We start from the raw sequence: 22,010 nt of genomic DNA on the forward strand, positions 1-22,010 counted from the left end.
TTTCCTGGGGTATGGCAAAAATCAGAAGGGGTATAGATGTTATGATCCTGTAGCTAATCACCTATACACTACCTTAAACTGTGACTTCGTTGAAACAGAATATTTTTTCCACCAACATGGGAGTCAGGGGGAGAAAAAGGAGATTGTCGACTCCCTAAGTTGGCTCCATACGCCATCCACTGTCCAAACAACCCTTCATTCCCTACCTTCTCATCCGTCTCAAACTAGCTCAGTGTCATTGCCAGGTTCTGTGCCAAACGTTGGTCCAACAGAGAAGGTTAGCACACCCGCCGAGACATATACAACACAGGTTCAGTTCGAGATGTCCAGCGAGTCGACCCCACTATCAACCCCATCTTCAAATCCTGGGGTAAGTAATCTCAATAGTTCTCAAGTTAATACTAACATTGAGGAACAGAGGGATGAAGACACTGACACAGAAACTGGAAGGGATACGGATGAAGATGATGAACGTACTGAGTTAGCAGGTGCCACAGATCAGTACACATTGCCTCCCCGAAGTACAAGGGGAAAACCACCAAAGCGATACTCTCCAGACTGGCAGGGACGGAAGACTAGGTACTCGATTGCCAACCTTGCCCAAGGACAACTCACAGAGATGGCACGGGCCTTTGAAGCAGCTCTTTATGAAGAGGAGGATGTACCCCAGACAGTAGAAGAGGCAAGGAGACATAAACATTGGAGGGATGCCATGAAGAAGGAAATGGATGCACTAATTAAGAATGGGACATGGGAAAGATGTGTGCTGCCAGAAGGAAAGAGGCCAGTGGGATGCAGATGGGTTTTTTCAATCAAACGGCGAGCAGATGGTTCAATCGAGAGGTACAAAGCTAGGTTGGTTGCAAAAGGATACACTCAGACCTACGGGATAGACTATGAAGAAACATTCTCACCAGTGGCCAAGATGAACACAGTAAGAACACTTCTCTCAGTAGCAGCATGCAAGGATTGGCCTTTGCATCAGTTGGATGTAACTAATGCCTTCCTACATGGAGAATTGGATGACAATGCAGAGATATATATGGAAGTTCCCCCAGGTTATTCCGAAGAGTTCGATGCAGGTCAAGTGTGCAGGCTAAAGAAGACACTCTATGGATTGAAGCAATCGCCCAGAGTATGGTTCGGGAGATTCTGTTTAGCTATGGCAAAAAATGGCTATAAACAGAGTAACTCTGATCATACATTATTCGTGAAACGAAGAGAAGGAAAGGTAACATGTTTAATCATTTATGTTGATGACATGATTATCACAGGAGACGATGTTGAAGAGATAGTAAACCTGAAGAAAAACTTGTTCCTGGAATTTGAAATGAAAGACCTTGGATCTCTGAAGTACTTCCTTGGAATTGAGATTTTAAGGTCGAAAAAGGGAATCTTCCTGAGACAAAGAAAGTATGTCCTTGACTTACTTGCAGAAACTGGGCTACTCGAGTGTAAACCTGCAGAAACACCGATTGTGATAAATCATGGATTAACAATTGTTGAGGGAGCTGACTTAACAGATCAAGGAAAATACCAGCGCCTTGTTGGGAAACTCATCTATCTCTCCCATACACGGCCCGACATCACATATGCAGTTGGAATAGTAAGTCAGTTTATGCACAAACCCCAGAAGGAGCATATGGAGGCAGCTTTGAGAATTGTCCGGTATCTGAAAGGAACCACTGATTATGGGATTTTGCTTGAAAAAAAGGAAGATTTGGAAGTTGACGGGTTTACAGACGCAGATTGGGCCAGTAACCCAAATGATAGGAAATCTACCGCCGGATATTTTACCTTCGTTGGAGGAAATTTGGTCACATGGAGAAGCAAAAAACAGAAAGTAGTGGCCCTATCAAGTGCAGAGGCAGAATTCAGAGGAGTAAAAAGTGGGATAACTGAAATCCTGTGGCTTCGGAGATTGCTCACAGAGATTGGCTTTCCTCCAAGAAGGGGAAGTCGGCTCTTCTGTGACAATAAAGCTGCGATTAGTATATCTGAAAATCCCGTACAACACGACAGGACCAAACACGTGGAGATCGATCGGCATTTCATCAAAGAGAAGCTCGATAGTGGGATCATTGAACTTCCTTTCATACGATCGGATGAACAGTTGGCTGACATATTGACTAAGGCTGTAAACACAAAAGTCTTCAGAGAAGTTCTGGACAAGTTAAGTATCGGAAATGCCATTACTTAACTTGAGGGGGAGTGTTGAAAATAACCATTTGCATAAGTCAAAGATTATTATTCAAAGATCATGAATAATAATTCAACGATAAAATCTTTAGCTTTTGATTTTAAGAGATTGTATTTGATTTTAAGAGATTGTAGTTTGACATTTGATTCACCTTTACACTATAAAAGGGTGCATTGTAATCTAAAGAATATATCAGAGACATTATCAATTCTCTCTACATTTTCTATCATGTTGTTCTTTCTCAACCTAGCTTCTCTCGATTACCATATTTAAGAAGTGTCTCACGAAAAATAGGGGGTCTCACTGGAGCACGCCCCTATATACATAGGCTCCTCTCATACTTCTACCTCTTCCTCATATATGTCTCTCTTGTTGATCAGTTTTGAACGCTAGCTCATGTAGAAAATTATGATTCTTCTTTATGTTTTCAAGGAAATGTATCTTCAAAGAACGATGCATTTGTTGACTCATTATTGTATTCTTGTGTACATCTTGTATACTAGATTCGTGCACACTAAGAAATTTATATGCATTACTATTTTTATTAGCATAGCCATCGAATGACTGTTTGCGTGACCACCATTATCCCACACACACCAAAAGAACAAAAAAAAACAAGAAGAAGATTATGGCTGTCCTCGTGTTCACACCGTTTATGACATGCCATAAACAAATTCCATTTGAATAAATCAAAATTTTTGACCTAAATAAATAGTAGCGAGCCACGTCGCATTTCTGGTGGCCGAAAAAGAGATGAGGGATATATTTGATAAAATCATGATACTTTGAGGGTTTAGAGAGCATTTCAAAAGTTTCAAGCTATTTTTGATAAAGTGGTATAGTTCAAGGTTTAATATGATATTTAAAATTACAATATTAATTTCTAATATCCAGCTTGTTAGCCAATTCCATTTCTTACCTAAATTACAGCATGTTGATGATCTCAGTGAGAATTGAAGTTCATTATAGTCTTGTTTGTTGGCAGGCTTCTCATCGAACAACTGCTATGCTGTTCCTGAAATTTAGCCAAGATTGGTTCGATTGCTTTTTTTTTTAGCCAAGATTAATTCGATTGGTTTTGTTGAATGAGTGTGTATCTAATTTGTTTAATTAGTTTGAATTATTAACTCATTACTAAACACATGTTGAACCACACTCATTTTCACTTAATTGTCTTATTCTTAATCTCCGCGCCGAAAAGTAACGAGCCATAAATAGCGGGACGGGGGAAGTATTCAACAACATCGAGGTCACGCCCAGGTTAAGAGCAATGAAATGTGAATACAGATGGAGAATCTCACCTTGTTGGGCCGAACTCATGACGCCGAATCGTGATTTTAGGATTCCAAACACAGAGCGCAGTAGCTGATTTTTTGCTTAAGTTATAGCGCCTAAATTTAGGGTCAGCAGGGGCATATTAATAAAATTGTGATGGTATAATTGTAATGTGGTTGCATATACATGTATTTTGTAGGCACTACCAAACATGTATAAAAAAATAATCTTGTGTTTGTACCTGGCTACCAAATGTGAAGTCCTGGAAATAGAAACAAGCTTAACCTTCAAAACTAACTTGATGATTGTTAGTCAAATGAGCTATAGTGGGCTATGCATAGCTCCTGCATGCTCAACATTTAATGCTCCAACAAACAATTTCAACATTTACTGCAATTGTTTTCAAGCATTGCGGCTCACAGTTCTTGATCTCTGCCTATAAATTGAAGGGATTCGCAGTAGCTTAAGACACACCAACACCACCAAAACAGAAGTGTTCTTTCTGTTAGAGAGAGAGAGAAAAAAAATCTTGTGAGAGAGAACTTTAGTGTTGAAGTTATACACGAGTGATAAAAGTGAGTTGAGAGATAGCCTCTACGTAGGAAGATACATAATACAGTGTGGTATTTTTGTTGTACTCCTCCTTTTGAGATTCTCCAATATATTGGTGTGGGTCTGTGGACGTAGGCAGTTTGGCCGAACCACGTTATAAATATCGGTGTCATTTTTTTTGTCGTTTCATATCGGTCGATATTTAAAATATTGCGTCACACTAGATCCAGGGTGGAATTAGTTGCGTCTAATTTCCCAACAACTGGTATCAGAGCCACGTTGGTGGCGAAAATATTTTTTCTTGCGCTGGTACTATTCACATGAATAGTGAATTTGCGAACAGTGTTTCGTGCGCAAACAGTCGGTAATTTTTCTTTTAAAATTCTTAGTATGCTCATGTGGTTGTAGTGTAAACTGAACCTCCACATCAGAAACGAATTTTTTAAGAAAATTATCGTATTTTCTGATCGAGTAGGAGCAATGTCGACCGACGATAAAATTTCCAAAATTGACAAATTCAACGGTGTGAATTTTAGATTTTGGAAAATGCAAATGGAGGATTACTTTTACCAGAAGGACCTGTATAAGCCCTTGAAAGAAAAGCCAGAAGACATGAAGAAAGATGAGTGGGAGGTGCTTGATCGAAAGGCACTCGGTGCAATCAGACAGACCTTGTCAAAGTCAGTTTCCTTCAACATAAAACATGAGAAGATAACAACGTCTCTCATGAAAGCTCTATCCAGCATGTATGAGCAGCCGTCTGTAGCAAATAAAGTTCATTTGATCAAGAAATTGTTCAATATGAAAATGACTGAAAGCGGGAGATTCGAAGAACATTTGAACGAGTTCAACGAAGTGACGAACCAACTTACCACAGTGGACATCAAATTTGATGATGAGGTTCGAGCTTTGTTAATTCTTGGGCAGTTACCTGAGAGCTGGAATGGCACAGTTACAGCCATTAGCAACTCCGCTGGTAAGTTCAAAAATGAAGTTCGATGATGTCGTGAGCATGATCTTAACCAAAGAGATGCGGAGGCAGTCAGATGCAGCCTCCATTTCAGCTGCCGCTTTAAATGCAGAAAGCAGAGGCAGAAACCCAAGCAGAAGTCAAGGGCGTGGACAGAGCAAGTCAAGGAATGGCAAACAGAGCTCCAGGATCCACAAGAATTCCAACACATCAAAGTCTGTTGAATGTTGGAATTGTGGTCAGGTCGGACACTACAGAATGCAGTGTAAAGTACCTTCAAAGATAAACGGGAAAAAGATCGAAGCCAATGTTGTGGCTGAAGAAGAAGGCGATGCCTTGATATGATCTATGGAGAAAAAGGGCCGAGTATTAGGTCATAGACTCTGGAGCATCTTTCCATGCCACCTCGAATCGAAATTCCTTCATAAATTATATGTCGGGAAATTTTGGAGAAGTATATCTCGGAGACGATCATTCGTGTAGCGTGGTGGGCATAGGAGAAGTACTGATCAAACTCAATGGATCTATATGGAGATTGAAAGACGTGAGACATATTCCAGAGTTGAGGAAGAACTTGATCTCCGTCAAGCAATTGTCGAGAGAAGGATGTGATACACACTTGTCAGGTGATTCTTGGAAAATCACTAGGGGCGCAATGATTATTGCACATGGCAAGGATACTGGCAGCCTATACACAATGATGAATGCGTGTGTGACAATTGCAGTTGCTAATAGCAAGAAGAATGCAAATTTGCGGCACCAAAGACTTGGCCACATGAGCCAGAAAGGGCTCAAGTATATGCATTCAAAAGGGAAACTACCAGAGCTTCAGTCTATTGATATAGACTTTTGCGAAAGCTATATTTTTGGGAAGCAGAAGAGGGTGAGTTTCAACACAAGTGGTATAAGCAAGTAAAGCTTGAGTTAGTCCACACAGATGTTTGGGGTCCAGCAAGAGTTTCATTCATTGGCAGAAAGTCTTACTTTGTGACTTTCATCGATGACCACTCTAGAAAGGTGTGGGTTTACTCCTTGAAACACAAGTCAGAGGTGTTTGAAGTGTTCAAGAAGTGGAAGGCCATGGTGGAGAATGAAACTGGTTTATGGATAAAGAAGCTGAGATCCGATAATGGTGGAGAATACGAAGATATGGCGTTTAAGAAATTTTGTTACTAGGACGGCATCAAGTTTGAGAGGACGTTGCCAGGGACACCGCAACAAAATGGAGTTGCAGAATGCATGAACCGAACGTTGACAGAAAGAGCTAGGAACATGAGGATACATGCAAGACTGCCAACACAATTTTAGGCAGAAGCTGTCAACACAGCGGCATATCTCATTAACCATGGGCCATCTGTACCATTGGGGTACAGAATACCGGAGGAAGTTTTGAGCGGAAAAGAAATTAAATTTTCTCACTTGAAAGTATTTGGTTGTGTCGCGTATGTACACATTAGTGATAATGTCAGGAGTAAGCTTGACTCCAAATCACTAAAATGTATTTTCATTGGATATGGTAGAGATGAGTTCGGGTACCGTTTCTGGGATGACAAAAATAGGAAGGTCATCCGAAGCAGGGATGTCATATTCAATGAAAATGTGATGTACAAGGACATGAATGCAGTGCAGCCCACCGACACAACAACTGAGGATCCAACATATGTTGATCCAGATGATATTGCAGAGTGCAGTACATCGAAGCGAACAGATGAAAGTTTGCAGACGGAGGAGCCCAACTTCGAGGCTGATTCACCACAGTCTCCAGTTCTAGCTCCAGCTCCTATACCTAGGAGGTCATCTCGACTTCATGTTCCAAACAGAAAGTACGTGAATTACATGCTACTGACCGATGCCGGTGAACCTGAATTCTACGATGAAGCATGTCAAGTGGGAGCTTGCAATGAAAGAAGAGATAAAATCTCTTATCTCTAATATGACGTGGGAACTAGTTGAGTTGCCCAAAGGAAAGAAAGCTCTGCACAACAAATGGGTGTACAGAATCAAAGAAGAACATGATGGTTCAAAGAGATATAAGGTCAAAGGTTTCCAACAGAAAGAATGAATTGACTACACAGATATCTTTGCTCCAGTTGTAAAACTGACAACAATTCGATCGGTCCTGAGTATTGTTGCAACGGAGGACTTGCATCTAGAGCAGTTAGACTTGAAAACTGCTTTCCTCAATGGTGACTTAGAGGAGGAAATATACATGCAACAACCAGATGGATTCTTTGTCAAAGGAAATGAGAAGCTGGTGTGCAAGCTGAAAAGGAGCCTGTATGGCTTGAAGCAAACCCCGAAGCAATGGTACAAGAAGTTTGATAGATTAAGGAGGAAAGAGACTTCATGGCTAAAATTCCTTACGCCTCAGCCATTGGAAGTCTGATGTATGCCATGGTCTGTACTAGACCAGATATCGCTCATGCAGTGGGAGTTGTGAGCAAATTTATGGCAAATCCAGGAAAGCAGCATTGGGAAGCAGTAAAGTGGATATTGAGATATCTACGTGGATCTACTGATAGATGTTTATGCTTTCGACGAGGTGATGTAGCACTACAAGGTTTTGTAGATGCAGATTTTGCCGGTAAGGTAGATTGCAGGAGAATAACTACCGGTTATATCTTTACAGTTGGCACGACTGCTGTTAGTTGGATTTCGCAGATACTGTTGGGAACCTTGTGGAATATCCTAACCCTTGTTTTGATGATACCAAAATTCATAGGACTTAAATGTAATAGACTAGAATCGTTTTGAACTCAAGTGTTAGAGTTCGTTTCTAGTTTAGTTGCGGTGTCGAAGACTGAAGACTGCAGACTGAAGAATGAAGACTGAAGACTGAAGACTGGAGTTACCAACTGAAGTGTCAGTTGAAGAATCAGTTGAAGACTGATTATTTAATGTGCGCCATAGACTGATACTAAAGTCAAGTATCAGTTGAACATTCCTCCTAGGACTGATCTTCCAACGTTCAGAGGAAGCCACGTACGCTCAAAGTACAGCCGCATTAAATGCAGAGATATCTCAATATCTTATCTCTGCAGAGGTCATTCCTATCTGGTGGCTACTTTTCAGAGATGTCACATCTCCTGTCCTTCAAAGAGAGCCGTTTCCACACAGACAAGGAACCTCGAAGATTGAAGCCTCAGCCCAAATTCGAATTGCTCTCCAACGGAAGAAATCTTGAGGACGATTTAGGCCAACGAATCTATTCAAGAATTCTCCTACAAATAGCGCTCGAGGATCACTTCAATCTTCACCGATTCAACGACATAAGCTAAAGCTCTGCCGAAATAGCTACTCAGCCTAAAGCTTAACCGTTCAAAGCTTGAATCGAAGAAGAGAATTCCAAAGCCAAAATCAGTCACTGCTGATTACATACATTCTCTTAGACCCTAGGCATATATCTGTGTACCCAGAAGCCAAAGGTCAAACTTGCTTCAAAGAACTTATTCTTTGTAAGTATAGTTGGCACTCGTTTAAACCTCTCCCCCATAAGAGTGTTTGAGTGACTCGGAGTTCAGGAAGGTACTCTGAACTCTGAAAGGGAAGTCTGAGCACGAGATGTGCTTAGCAGGGAAATCCTACGTGAGTTGTGTAGGTGCTGAAATCCTACGCGAGGTGTGTAGGTGGGGAAACCCTACGTGAGGTGTGTAGGTGCTGAAGAGAGTTTATCTTCAGTTTACGGTTTGCAGTGCACCAGGCAAGCACTTGCGGAGTGGATTGTTGGTCTGATCAACCAGCCGTGGATGTAGGAAAGAGTTTTTCCGAACCACGTAAAAGTCTCTATGTTATTTACAGCTTTCAGTTTTACATTCATAACTGTGCTATTTCAATTGATAAAACTGAACACTGACTAACAGCAAAGAGAAACCCTAATCCAACTATCTGCTCCACTGAGGCTATTCGAAACTAAGTTTAATTTCCGCTGCGTATGATATCAATCTGACTCACTATCCTCTGATAGTAAGGAAGAGAGATATCATCTTCATCTTTGCAAACACGACTGAAGCCCTTACGTGGATCAGTTAAGTTCTAGTGACTTAACTGATAACTCTTTACTGAAGAGCTTTCAGTATCAGTCGTCAACCCTGTTGGTCAAAACTAATTTCGGTTAAACAGGTGTCTGGTTTGCATGCAAAGTTTCTTTTCTATCTCTGACTGAGATCCCTCTGATTGAGGTCGGTAGATAGTTAAAAATAGCCTATAGGTGTATTCTCCCCCCCATACACCTATTCGAGACCCCCCCAGACCTAACAATTGGTATCAGAGCAGGTTGTTCGCAAGAACTATCTGTCTCTGACTAGTTCCTACTTGAACTAGATCCTTCTTCTTAAAGGTCTCGAAGAAGTTTTACTCTTTCTTATTTTTGTGCTTGCTATTTGCTCTATCTGCTGTTGTCTGTTCTCTCTATTTTGATGGAGACTAACCACAGCAGATTATCTTCTCTACCTATGTTTAGTATTGAAAAATATGACATATGGAAGTTTCGGCTTGAAAGCTTCCTCACCGCCCAACATTGCAGAATGTGGGAAGTCATCACCAGCGATCCGATCATCATCACCGAAACTGTAAAAAGGGTTCCTAATGACATCCGTCAGGAACCTTACGATGAGGACCAGCCCAAGTCAAAGGCAGACTTCACCACAGAAGAAAAGAAGCAAAATGAGTTAGACAACCTCGCCAAAAGCATCATCTCCGGCACCGTTCCCGACAAGCATGTCATGAAGATCATCAAGTGCAGAACAACAAAGGAGATGTGGGACATTCTGGAAAGAATGTGCGTAGGTTCTGAGGAAATCAAGGAGAATAAGCTATCCATAGCTTGCCAGAAATTCGACTCCTTCCTCATGCTCAAGAATGAATCTGTCGAGGAAATGGAACAAAGATTCAATCTTATATTGAATGAAGTTCAATCCATTTCCAAAGACAAATTGTAGTAGCCCGCTCTTTTATTATATTTAAATCCAGTAATACGATAATTATTATTTCATCTTTCAGTAAATCAAGCCCAGTAATTATTTATTATTTAAATTCAGCTTATGACACTGGATTATATTCTAATTGAAGCAGGGTTATTATTTTATTACTAAGCCAGTTAGCTTCGCGTGAGTAAAACCGCGATGAGAATTATTGAGTAAGCCAACAATTATTCATTTCAGATTCAAAACTGATTTAGCTAGGTCATGTTATTTATTAATCACAATAGAATTATTTTTCTATTTTTATTTCTTGGGTCGTGAATTTATTCCGGCTTATGAAGAATTAAATCTACGGATTTAATTTAGAATTATTCTAGTTAAGCAAGGAAGCAGATATCGAGTAGTTTCATAAAGTACTTTTGAATGAGACCGAGAAGAGTCTGGATACAAAAAAAAATATATACACAAGGCACAGATCAAACCAATTACTCTCAATTATTAATATATATGTCTAAGAAGAATAAGATAAAGGAAAGAAAAAAATGGGCTGCTAAGGCACGCTCCTCCAACTCTCCACGCCTATACTGTACATCTATTGTACATCTTTTGACTCCAACTCTCCACGCCTATACTGTACATCTTTTTGACTCCAGCTCCAGCAGCATATTTGCAAAATTTTCACACCCGAACACCTTCAATTGGGTTTCAGATTTCAAGCATATAATTTACTCATTTCATTCCCATTCCACACTTGTACTGCTCTTCATCCATCTCTGCCAAAGTATTCACAAGTTTCAGTTTAATTCAATATTCAGCAATCCAACCAAGCACCATTCAAGGTATTTCATGCTATCTCAGTTCACTCTCTTCATATACATATATCATATCCCAGTAAAGCATGTTTTATATATTAGAAATGCAGTAGATAATGAGCATGATTAATTAGTTACATGGCACTCTGTAGCATCTTTAAACTTCACCAGCGAATAGACAAAAGAACACCAGAACTCAGAAAACAAATACAGACATAGCATACGCATACACATAAAGTATTAAGTTCTGTTTTTCTTACGCAAAAAGGTCTATAGACATTTATACCATATCGCTGATTAAGAATCAAGGCATATATAACTTAGCTTTTAGAAAGGCATCGAACGCGGCCCTGCGCAGTCGAGCCGCAACAACGGCAACTTCCTACGGCCTCATCGGAGCCCGAGAACGACAGCAGCGGCTGCCGAGGCTCCAGCTGGCGACGGTGGCGGCAACTCCAGACGGTGGCGGACTCCTCGGCGACGGCTGGAGGGACGCGAAGATGATGGTGCTGCTCGCCGGTCTCGCTGCGACGACGGCAGATTTGTGACAGCAGTCGGCCCGACTCCATGAACAGCAGCGGTCGGCGCGACTCCATGAACAGCAGCAGTCGGCGCGACTCCGTGAACAGCAGCAGTCGGCGGTTTCAGGCGAGAAGCTCGCCTTGGTGCTCCACGAACAGCAGCAGTCGGCGGAGCTCTACAACAGGAGAAGCAGCAGCCGCGACTCCGGGCGAGCAGCAGCAGTTCCAGGCGGCTGAGCGGGATGGCGCGGCCGAAGGCCTAGCGCCGCTGGTCGCGACCCAGACCAGAAAACAGCAGCAGGCGGCAGCGAACTCGTCGGAATCCAGTTGCAGTCGGCGGCGGACTCCAGCGGCTCCCGTCGACTCAAGCGGCGGCGGCGATGTTAGACTTCGCCGGAGTCAGAGATGGAAGGGGGGAGAAAAAAATCGAGCGAGAGAGAGAGAGGTCTTGAGCGTGTGTTTCTTGAGATTAAAAGAGAGAAAGAGATAATTGAATGTGTGTGAGCATGTGTTTTTTTTTTATAATTAAGAGAGAGAGAGAGTGTTCCTTTCTTTAATAAAGATAGAGAGAGAACCGAGTGCTTTAAAAAAAAAGAGAGAGAGCTTTGATGATTAAGAGAGAAAGTGTGTTCTACTTTATAAAAAAAAAAGGAGGGGAGACTTTCGATTATTGAGAGAGAAAGGAGAACCGAGATTGAGGGAGAGGGACCGAGATGTTGGAAATTTGTTGGGCCAATCCTTGGCTGAAGCTTATTTTTGTTGTTTAGGCTTTCCTTTGGGCTTCCATTATTTATTTAATAGGCTTCAAATTTATATAAATAGGCTTCTATTATTTATTTTGATTGGGCTTCTATTGTTTGTTAATAATGGGTTTCGAATTTTTATTAGTTGGGCTCTTACTATTTAGTTGATTAAGTCCAATGAGATTCATTTAGTTAAGCCCAATTAGAATCATTATTTTAGGCCTTCACTATTGATCCTAATTAAGTTAATTAGAGATTAATATTAAAATTTACTAATTATTTTAAGGGGATGATGGGCTCACTTATTGGGCTTCATGATTTTATTATCTTGGGCCTCATTTGTTGGGCTTTAAAATTTAATTGATGTTGGGCCTAATGTTATTTATGCATTGGGCTTCGAATTTGTTCTTTTGGGCTCGAATTAAATTCCTTTTTGGGCCTTGATTATTTTATTTTAATTGGGCCTTCATAATTATTCTATTAAGTTTAATTAGAGAAGATTTTAAGACTTACTAATTATTAATTAGTAAGTGAATTAGATTATTTTAAGATGAGTAGATTATTAAAGATTAATAATCCGACCTCATAAGACGAGCTTTAATTCCTTAAATAGGATTAGCATCTCATAATTTAATTAAAGGAATATGAGTCATGCATAATCATTTCACGCATCCTCATTTATTGAGATTTTTCGAGAATTAGAATCTTATTTTATTTTCTCGGATTAAAGGTCAAGCACCAGAGTTAGAGCTAAACCGTGAGTCTGCTATTCAGGTGGGCTTTCTACGTATAAACTAAAAATTATATATTAGAATTGTTAAGACTTTATGCTTATGAATTTAAATATTGTCAATGCCTAAATGCTTTATGTTTTATTATTAATTACCTATCTGATGTTAATCGAATTCGGATTCTGGATGGGACCGCAAATCCCTTCGGAATTAGTGTACACCCTTGTGATCGTGAGTCATCTAGCGGGTTGGCCGATCATAGTGTCCGTAGAGGGAGGCCTCCCTCTCGGCACGAGTTACTGATATGGTGATTAATGATATAAAATACCTGCGCGGGTTATTGATGAAAGAAATGATATTATGTTTGGTAAATACGAGTCTTTAAAAGGAAAACCCTCGTATATTACTACTGTTGAAAGGCTTGACAATAAAATATTATGCATGTATGTAAATTTCGGCAAGTGTCCACTAAGTACTTTTGTACTTAGCCCTGCATGTATTTTTAAATGTGCAGGTTGAGCTGTGATCGAGGATGTAGTGTGCAAGCGGAGCTTTTGTCAATTTAGGACGAGAACCTCAGAGTGGAGTATATGTCTTCATACATATACTCAAGTTATTGTTATTCCGCTGCGAACACTGATTATGTTAAGATATTATGTCATTTGTCAAACAATATGTATTATTTAATAATGTACTAAAACCATTGAGTACCCCGTTTGGGATAATATTATGTACGGTCCCCTTGTGGCCTTCGTTGATATCTAGATATTTCGATTGATTTCTTTATACAAGTCGAGTCATCAAGAAAACGAATATGCCCTTTCTAAATCCCGCTCCTAAATTCCCTCCCTTAGTCGCGGTTTTCCCGAATTTGCTATCCTTAGCAAGTGCGGTCGTGACACAAATACACTCAACGAGAAATCAACCTGAAGATTCTTCGAGCAATGCCACGTGGAGAATGGCAGATCTACTCAGTCGCTCATCAGCATAAGCCGGGATTCAGTCAGCTCCCGACAAACAAGCTTTTCTCCGATCTCATGGCAAATGAGTTCGACCTTCTGAGAAATCTTGGTAACAAGAAGGCTGGAGGATCAGACGAAGATGGTCCATCAACCTCAAGAGGAGTTGCACTAAAGGCCTCGACCAGAGAAGGCAAGAAGCAGATCAAGGAACCAACGGAACTCAACCCTGAGGACTTCTTCAGTCAATATGCCTTGTTGACTGACAGATTCAACAAGATGGAGTTTAAGTTCCGGAAGTACAAAAGGTTCCACAAGCAGCACTACAAGGGAAAAGAAAGAGAAGGGGACTCCAGACATTCCACAGATCGAAGCGGAGAAAGGAAGTCAGCCGCTTACGACATCAAAGAATTGGAATGTTTTGGATGTAGAAAGAAAGGGCACTTTCGACATGAATGCCCTGATTTGACTCCAGCTGAGCGCAGGGAACTGAAAGCGAAGAAAGATCGCAGATCTTCGAAGAAGAAAGCGATGGTTGCTGATGATGCTGACTCTTCCAACGACACATCAGAATCATCCGACTTCGACAGTTCTAACTCAGATGATGAGAGCCGAGCCCTGATGGCTAACAAATCAGAAAGTGTAGCTGACAACAGCTACGACAATGGAATGAATGGCTCAGAGGTAAAATCTCTCACAAAAACTCCATATACTGATAACTTCCTGATGCTTTCAGGAGACCACTCAGAATCTGGAGATAGCTCATCCTTTGAAACTGACGAGTTTGATCAGCTCCTGACTGATCACTGTCAGCTGAGGAAAATGTTCGAAGATCTCCTCAAGCAGAATCAGAAAATGGACAAGGAGATCAATGATGAACGAGCTAAACATCAGACAATCATCTACTTTCCGGATGAAACTTGTCTTGATCAGCTAATCATGGAGAACAGCCGACTGGAAGAAGAGCTCAGAGTCTCCAACTCAGAAGGTGAAAGAGCATCTCATGAAATCAAGAGGCTCAATCACAAGCTGGAAGAAACAGTCAAGAACTGCATGATGCAGTCTCCCATGATGAGCAACTTTCCATCGAAAGGACTGGTCAACAGCATCGGAGGAAAGGTTGCAGCTGCCAAAGGAAATGATATCATGATCATCTCTAAGAATGATCCTTCTGAAATCACAACCTCAGAAGAATCAAGAGACCATGATATGGATGAAGTTCACAAGCGCAGACTGATGGTCAGATCAAATGTTCCACCTCCACGAAGCTACAGACGAGCTAAGGAGGCTCCCAACCAGATCATCTTATTGAAAAGGCTGGAAAGCAGATTTCAGTCAAAGATCCGGGAAGGAACATCAGGAGCCAAGAAGAATCTTCCTCATCAATCCAGGGGGAAGAAAGGCCACATCAGTCAGAAACTGACATCCTCAGTTCAGTTTCAGAAGGAACAACATCCATGGAGATCAAGCAATGCTGAGTCCAGTCGAGCCATGCCACTTCCTCGACGACAAGCCACTGGACGTCAGACAAATCTCCATAAGTCTGCAAAGACTAAAGTATCTCAAGGAAGATACTTCGCCGAGCAAAGAAGACCTCAACCACTCATCAGACAGAACTGCTACAAGAGTGAGGCTTTCAAAAGGATTTCTCAACAGAAGAATGCTCATGTGCCACCTGAAGCGCCAACGACATCGATCAGACATCCAAAAATGCGCAAAAGATTAGCCAGACCAATTCTGAAGCAGATTTGGGTTCCAAAGGGAACTCGAACTAACATTCAAGGACCCAAAGCTTGATTGGGTGCCTGAAGCAACTCTTCCTTGCAGGTCAATGTCAGGAAACATAAAAAGAAGGAAGAGGCCAAAGCTTCAATCAGAACGTGGTATCTGGACAGTGGCTGTTCGAAGCATATGACGGGCTACAAAGAATATCTATCCAGTATGTTGAGAAAGCTAGATCCAAAGTTGCATTCGGAGATAACTCGATTGGAGAAACAAAAGGCTACGGTGTGCTCAACATGGGTAACGCCAGTATCAGTAATGTTAGCTTTGTTTCTGGTCTTAAACATAATCTATTGTCTGTGAGTCAATTTTGTGACAGTGGTTTCACAGTGAAAATCAAAAAGGATGAATTCACTGTTAGAAACAATCAGAAGAAGGTGGTTCTGAAAGGATTCAGACAAGGGAGTCTCTACGTCGTTTCTTGGGAAGACAGCCCACCAGAAACGTGCCTCATCAGCAAGAGCAGCTCGGAGCTCAATTGGCTATGGCACAAGAGACTCAACCATCTCAACTTCAAGACGATCAACAAACTTGCTAAACATCAACTGGTAGAAGGTCTTCCTTCTATTGTATTCCAGAAGAAGCAAGAATGTGAAGCATGCCTCAGAGGAAAGCAGATGCGGACGTCATTCAAGTCAAAGACAGGACACTCCTCTGGAAGGATTCTGCATCTACTTCACATGGATCTGTTTGGCCCGATCACTCCAAGAAGCTACAACGGTAGGAAGTACATCTTGGTAGTTGTGGATGATTATTCACGATATACTTGGGTTATCTTTCTCTTCAAAAAGAAGGAGACACTGGAGGAACTGCCAAAGCTGCTGAGAAGACTGAGCGTTGTATAGGAAGTCAACATCATCAGCATCAGATCAGATTCATTCGTGAGTATTGTGATGAACAAGGAATCAGTCATCAAACTTCTGCAGCAAGAACTCCACAGCAGAATGGAGTTGCAGAAAGAAGAAACTGGTCTCTAAAGGAAGCAGCCAGGACGATGCTAGCCGAGTCAAAACTCCCCTTGAAGTTTTGGGCCGAAGCAGTCAACAACGCATGCTACACGCAGAATCGCTCCTTCCTCACTCAGAGACATGGAAGAACTCCATACGAGTTATGGAAGAACAGAAAGCCATCGATTGCCTACTTTCATGCTTTCGGTTCTAAGTGTTTCATACACAACAATGATAAGAAGAGGTTGAACACCTTCGATAGCAAGGCTGATCCAGGAGTCTTCCTTGGATACTCTGGAACAGAACGTTCAAGCAAAGCCTATCGAGTGTTCAATACTCAAACTCTTTGTGTAGAAGAAACACCTCATGTGATCTTTGATGAGTCTACAGATGGTTTCAGGGAACAAGATGCTGAAAAGGGTGTTCAGATCGCTGAAGGTTCCAAAGCTGAAATCCACACTGTCGAGCCCTCTACTGTCTTGGTGTGGGGACCTGGCAAAGATGAAGATACTGAGATGCTTCAGTATCAGAAGATCAACCAACGGCCTGAAGTCCAGACTGGAGCCAATACAGATGGCATCAGTCAAGGGGGAACTCCAGTTGCTGAAGTTCAAGTTGAACGCGCAGAAGCCGCCCCAGCTCAACTCACCCCTGCTCCAGAAGGTGCTCAACATCCCAGAGCTATTCTAACCGAAGAAGCTCCACCATCCCCTGAAGAAATCAAGAAGTATCGAAGATGGTTTGAGCTCCACTCTAAGGAGAACATCATTGGAGAACCATCAGATGGCGTCAAGACTCGGAGATCAATGTGCAACCTCGTCTTCGACATCAACCATAACTGCATCAACGAAGATAAGAATTTCAGCTATTTCTTATCAACTACAGAGCCCAAGTATATTGAAGAAGCTCTGAAGTCCACTGAATGGGTCATCGCAATGCTAGAGGAACTCAATGAATTCAACCGGAATTCAGTTTGGGAGCTTGTGGATCGACCAGACGATGCAAAGGTGATTGGCTTGAAATGGATTTTCAAGAACAAGGAAGACGAAGAAGGAAACGTTGTGAGAAACAAAGCAAGGCTTGTGGCTAAAGGATACAGTCAAGAAGAAGGAATCGACTACGACGAGACATTCGCCCCAGTTGCCAGATTGGAAGCAGTCAGACTCTTCTTAGCCTTCGCAGCTCACAAAGGTTTCAAGGTACACCAAATGGATGTCAAGTGTGCATTTCTTAATGGAGTGCTCACAGATGAAGTCTATGTAGAACAACCTCCTGGATTTGAGGTTGCTGGACCAGAAAAGGTGTACAAGCTGAAGAAAGCGCTCTATGGGTTGAAGCAAGCACCAAGAGCGTGGTATGATACTCTCTCGGAGTATCTGGTTGAACAAGGCTTCAAAAAGGGATCTGTGGACAGAACTTTGTTCACTCTCAAAGAAGGAGAAGATCTCTTGCTTGTTCAAATTTATGTCGATGACATAATCTTCGGATCCAAATCCGAACGCATGTGCAATAAGTTTGCTGACATCATGACGAAGAAATTCCAAATGTCCATGATGGGAGAAATGAATTTCTTTCTCGGATTGCAAGTCAAGCAGACCAAAGAAGGAATACTGATCAGCCAGTCCAAGTATGCCAAGGAGCTGATAGCTAAGTTCGGTATTCAGCACATGAAATCAGTCAAGATCCCAATGAACACAAACTGGAAAGTTGATCCAGGTTCAGAAGGAAGCTCTGTCTCTTCGAAGAAGTACAGAGAAATCATTGGATCTTTGCTGTATTTGACTGCGAGCAGACCAGATATCGCATTTGCAGTCGGGGTTTGTGCAAGATATCAATCAGATCCTAAGGAAGCTCATTTGGATGCAGCTAAGCGGATTCTGAGATATCTCAAGGGCACACCCAATTTAGGATTGTGGTACCCAGCAGACGACGACATCAAGCTCACCGGATTTTCAGACTCCGACTTCGGTGGATGCAAGCTTGATCGCAAATCAACCTCCGAAACATGTCAATTCCTAGGCAACAAGCTCATCTCTTGGTATTCAAAGAAGCAGACTTCAGTCGCCACCTCTACAACTGAAGCTGAATATGTTGCTGCCGGAAGCTACTGCTCACAAATCCTGTGGTTAGTCCATCAACTAAAGGACTATGGGATCGAGGAAAAGGAAGTTCCTATCTATTGCGACAGCTCCAGTGCTATTGCAATCTCCCAGAATCCAGTTCATCACACCAGAGTCAAACATATTGAGATTCGACATCACTTCATTCGTGATCATGTCGAAAAGAAGAATATCTCTGTGGAATGGATTCTCACTGCTATTCAGAGAGCGGACCTGCTGACCAAGGCTCTTCCAGAAGAGAGGTTCAATGATCTATGTGCAAAGATCGGCCTCATCAACCCTGAAGAGTGATGTTGTGTTTGAAGATTTTCTCAAACAGTCATGCTGACTGGTGGTCAACCAACTGCTGCTTCTACGATCGCCGACGTGGAAAGCAATGAAGTCCAAATGTTCATCTGAAGAAGAAGTCATCCTGATGATTCAACCAGGATCAAGTGGTATCAACTGACTACTATGTTCAGTTGATCAGTAAGTATTTTAAATGCTTACCTTTTCAAAAATCAGTTATTTCAGTTTAGAGCTTTAGGTGCTTAGTTCAAAACCTTTTCTCTAACTGATCAGTTTCTTTCAAAAACTTTAACTGATTGTTGGAATTGTTGGAAAATGGAATATCCGAAAAGGACAAGATTTTTATAAAGAGAAAATCTGTTTTGATTGAACTTGTCCTGATCTTTTTGCCAAAAATCCTTCCAACCTTTTTGCCTCTGCAATAAAATTTCTTGAAACGCTCATTGACATGACATATGTAATGATGCCTTTCAAAGTCCCTCGCAGTGACGGCGGACGCGAAATTTTTCTTCAATTGCATTTTAGGCACAGTTTTCGAAAAACCTTTTCATCTTCTACATGGTTCACATCTTGTCTATTTATACACCATACTGTCTTCACGATTCTTCTGCATCAACTAACAACTCTCCACATCCTTCACTGTGAGAAAAAGTTTCAATTTTTTCCAAAGTTGCAGAGAAAAATTGTTCCGACTAAAGGAGAAATCTATGACTGCAAAGTCATGGAGTGGAAGAATGACACTCATTGTCTTGGTCTTCACCGGACCCTTCCACTGGATCTCAACGTCTCTCCGGCGTCAAAGTTTGCTCTACCCTCACTTGTATCCAGCGAAGCGAGTGTCTTCCATCCTCATGCCCGGTGCATCGGCTTGAAGTACCTGTCTGAAATAGGACAGACTTCATCGTCTTCACCGAAAAGCTTCTTGCTCTTTGTGGAGAACCGATGCGGAGCAACAACAATGAGCTGGAACTCTTTGTCAACCGGCGCTATGTCAACAGGGAGACCCTCACAATCTCCTCTGTTTTGACAACCCCTCATCTCTCAAACCCTCTGCTTCTCTTCTTATATTCCTCGTCATTTCTTTCTTCTTCCTAACCTCCTTCTAAGCCTTCGCCTTCTGCATCCCCATAACCCCAATATCTTCCTCATGCGAACTTAACCTTCGCATGTTATGTGCTTCCTTCTTTTGTTCATCCTTCTTTTTGATGTTGCCAAAAAGGGGGAAAGAAGAACAATCTAATGGACTTAAGTAGGTTAAGCAACATGATCATCCTTCATCCGATGATCATGAGGAAGATACGCCAAGAGGAAGAGACCTCAATTCAATGGAAAACAAGTGAGAGTGGAACAAGCTTAGGAACATGAAGACACGAAGACAGAAGATGAAGATCAAGAAGTTCAAGGCGCAGCCAAGCAGACTGCTGGAGTCCATGGTTTATCCATGATGTTTTCTTGTTTTTCTTGTTACTCCAATGTAAGTCTTGCTCTGTACCTCGACTGATGGCTTATCAGTCTTTTTAATGAAATGAACTTCTTATTGATCTCACCCTGAAGACAATGACTCTTTGTCCAGGCTCTGATTTATGGTTTTTCTGTCTTCTTTAAGTTCTGTGTTTAGAATTGTTTTCGTTCTTGCTCTAAGTACAAGTTGTTTAGGTTCTATTGTTAAGGGGAAACTGTTTTCACTCCTTGTCTAGAACTTGTACTGAGAGCTCAGTCTTTTTATTGTCTAGAACTGCTGTGTGGTTTTGGCATCATCAAAAAGGGGGAAATTGTTGGGAACCTTGTGAAATATCCTAACCCTTGTTTTGATGATACCAAAATTCATAGGACTTAAATGTAATAGACTAGAATCGTTTTGAACTCAAGTGTTAGAGTTCGTTTCTAGTTCAGTTGCGGTGTCGAAGACTGAAGACTGAAGACTGGAGTTACCAACTGAAGTGTCAGTTGAAGAATCAGTTGAAGACTGATTATTTAATGCGCGCCATAGACTGATACTAAAGTCAAGTATCAGTTGAACATTCCTCCTAGGACTGATCTTCCAACATTCAGAGGAAGCCACGTACGCTCAAAGTACAGCCGCATTAAATGCAGAGATATCTCAATATCTTATCTCTGCAGAGGTCATTCCTATCTGGTGGCTACTTTTCAGAGATGTCACATCTCCTGTCCTTCAAAGAGAGCCGTTTCCACACAGACAAGGAACCTCGAAGATTGAAGCCTCGGCCCAAATTCGAATTGCTCTCCAACGGAAGAAATCTTGAGGACGATTTAGGCCAACGGATCTATTCAAGAATTCTCCTACAAATAGCGCTCGAGGATCACTTCAATCTTCACCGATTCAACGACATAAGCTGAAGCTCTGCCGAAATAGCTACTCAGCCTAAAGCTTAACCGCTCAAAGCTTGAATCGAAGAAGAGAATTCCAAAGCCAAAATCAGTCACTGCTGATTACATACATTCTCTTAGACCCTAGGCATATATCTGTGTACCCAGAAGCCAAAGGTCAAACTTGCTACAAAGAACTTGTTCTTTGTAAGTATAGTTGGCACTCGTTTAAACCTCTCCCCCATAAGAGTGTTTGAGTGACTCGGAGTTCAGGAAGGTACTCTGAACTCTGAAAGGGAAGTCTGAGCACGAGGTGTGCTTAGCAGGGAAATCCTACGCGAGTTGTGTAGGTGCTGAAATCCTACGCGAGGTGTGTAGGTGGGGAAACCCTACGTGAGGTGTGTAGGTGCTGAAGAGAGTTTATCTTCAGTTTACGGTTTGCAGTGCACCAGGCAAGCACTTGCGGAGTGGATTGTTGGTCTGATCAACCAGCCGTGGATGTAGGAAAGAGTTTTTCCGAACCACGTAAAAGTCTCTGTGTTATTTACAGCTTTCAGTTTTACATTCATAACTGTGCTATTTCAATTGATAAAACTGAACACTGACTAACAGCAAAGAGAAACCCTAATCCAACTATCTGCTCCACTGAGGCTATTCGAAACTAAGTTTAATTTCCGCTGCGTATGATATCAATCTGACTCACTATCCTCTGATAGTAAGGAAGAGAGATATCATCTTCATCTTTGCAAACACGACTGAAGCCCTTACGTGGATCAATTAAGTTCTAGTGACTTAACTGATAACTCTTTACTGAAGAGCTTTCAGTATCAGTCGTCAACCCTGTTGGTCAAAACTAATTTCGG

This window comes from Salvia miltiorrhiza, chromosome 4 (assembly GCF_028751815.1).
Source record: "Salvia miltiorrhiza cultivar Shanhuang (shh) chromosome 4, IMPLAD_Smil_shh, whole genome shotgun sequence".
Lineage (NCBI taxonomy): Eukaryota > Viridiplantae > Streptophyta > Magnoliopsida > Lamiales > Lamiaceae > Salvia > Salvia miltiorrhiza.